General features: G+C 41.7%; 1 non-coding gene across 1 annotated transcript; it reads left to right on the top strand.

The window, feature by feature from the left end:
• Window positions 1–943: 943 nt before the first annotated feature.
• On the top strand, window positions 944–1,025 carry trnas-gcu (transfer RNA serine (anticodon GCU)). Its single transcript has one exon. It is a non-coding gene; the product is annotated as a tRNA-Ser (tRNA).
• Window positions 1,026–2,353: the final 1,328 nt, after the last annotated feature.

Below are 2,353 nucleotides of genomic sequence, written 5' to 3' on the forward strand. Positions count from 1 at the left end.
TTCGAGTGGTTAAGGCGATGGACTGCTAATCCATTGTGCTCTGCACGCGTGGGTTCGAATCCCATCCTCGTCGTTTGGTGCTTTAACACTGATGTCTTGTGGTGGATAACTTTGTCATGGATTAGAAAGGCTTTAAACTCATGTTATCTTGATTTTGAGAAGAAGTCGTGATTTTGTAGATGCAGAATATCAAAAGGTAGCCAAGTCATTGCACATTTAAAAGTCTCTTTAACTGTTTTACACGGTTTACAATGTCCTCCTTGGAATTTGGCACTTTGATTTCGAGAAGGTTGGAAAATGCAATTTAAAAGAGATGTAAGTACTAGCCCCTGGATTTACCTGTCAAAAGGCAACGCAAAGCATGCAGGAATGACGAAGTGGCAGAATGGTTAAGGCGATGGACTGCTAATCCGTTGTGCTCTGCATGCGAGGGTTCGAATCCCATCCTCGTCGTTTGGAGCTTTAACACTGATCTCTGTTGAGAATGCAATTTTGTTCACGATTGGCTTGCTGCCCACTTGTTCAGGTTAGATTATTCCCTCTGTCAAAGATGAGAAAGGCTGTCAGCTTATCTTCCTTTGGCCTCTTAACACTTAAAGATGGACTGCTAATCCATCTTTAACGCTGATGTCTGTTGAAAATGCAAGTTTGCTCAGAATCGCTTACCGCCCACTTGTTCAGGTTAGATTGGTCACTGACGAGAAAGGCTGTAAACTTATCTTCGTTTGGCCTCTTAACCGTTAAAGATGTACTGCTAATCCTTTGTGCTCTATTCGCGCTGCTTTGAATCCCATGCTCGTCGTTTGGTACTTAAACCCAACGAATGTCCTCCTTGGAATTTGGCACTTTGATTTCGAGAAGGTTGGAAAATGCAATATAAAAGAGATTTATGTACTAGCCCATGGATTTAACCGTCAAAAGGCAATGCAGAGCATGCAGAAATGACGAGGTGGCCGAGTGTTTAAGGCGATGGACTGCTAATCCGTTGTGCTCTGCACGCGTGTGTTCGAATCCCATCCTCGTCGTTTGGTGCTTTAACACTGATGTCTGTTGAGAATGCAAGTTTGTTCACGATTGGTTTGCCGCCCACTTGTTCAGGTTAGATTGGTCCCTCTGTCAAAGATGAGAAAGGCTTTAAGCTTCTCTTCATTTGGCCTCTTAACACTTAATGATGGACTGCTAATCCATCTTTAACGCTGATGTCTGTTGAAAATTCAAGTTTGTTCAGCATCGGTTTACCGCCCACTCGTTCAGGTTAGATTGGTCCCTTTGTCACTGACGAGAAAGGCTGTAAGCTTATCTTCGTTTGGCCTCTTAACCCTTAAAGATGTACTGCTAATCCTTTGTGCTCTGTTCGCGCTGCTTTGAATCCCATGCTTGTCGTTTGGTACTTAAACCCTAATGTCTGTTAAAACACAAGCTAGTCCATGATTGGCTAGCGGCCCCCCCCCCACCTGTTCTAATGTTTCCTTTACTATCAACGGGTGAGAGTTTCCCTCAAATCTCTCCCCGGTCTGAGCCATTGCCCCTGCAGAGTTTGTTCCAACTCTGATCAGACACACCGAGCCAGCTAATCAAGGTCTTCAGGTTCACTTAGAAAGGTCAGGGTAGGAGTTAAACTCTGCCGGGTATTTCACTCCAGAGAAATATTTGAGGAAGATAAAGATTATTCGTTTTGGTACACTTAAGAGGTCTACGTTTGCGTTGCAAGGCAAGCTAACCTTACATTGACGTGTATCAGATTTCGCTAACTAACTTTAGTTAACCCCTCGATGACTAACTAAAGTGACCCGAGTTATGTATTATTCTAGATATTCGTTAAATATCTCGTTTTTGATATCTCAAATCATTTTGTTCAATTTTACATCAAAAGCTAACTAACTATATTGTTTATGAGTATAAACTGCATGTTGTCAAAACAGATGTTTAATCTCAAAAAACAGCGCTAGAGAGCTAACAGGAAGTGAGTTGGCAGTAGAGGGTGAGACAGGCTCACCAAACGTTTTGTGTTTGTTTTGTTTTTTTGTAAGTTTTAAGCAGTGGTTTTTTTTCAATTATTTAGTATTTTTCTTAGTTGATCACTTCCTCCCAGCAGCAAGTGCTGTTGGGAGGGAATTAAGCTTTCTAAAAGGCACTTTTTTCTTTTTTTCTTTGTGTATTATGGACGGACACATGGCATCGACCCCAGCAATGGCAGGAGAAACACGATTGGTGAACGAACAAAGAACGGAAAAACAACTACGAGATGGATTTACGGAACAAAAGGAAAAGACAAGGAAGAAGGATTATCTAAAAGAGGCAACAATAACGGTGAATGCAAGTAACACGAACATAAAAGCAGAAGATATTATAA

Source organism: Triplophysa rosa, unplaced genomic scaffold, assembly GCF_024868665.1.
Source record: "Triplophysa rosa unplaced genomic scaffold, Trosa_1v2 scaffold188_ERROPOS186695, whole genome shotgun sequence".
Taxonomy (NCBI): domain Eukaryota; kingdom Metazoa; phylum Chordata; class Actinopteri; order Cypriniformes; family Nemacheilidae; genus Triplophysa; species Triplophysa rosa.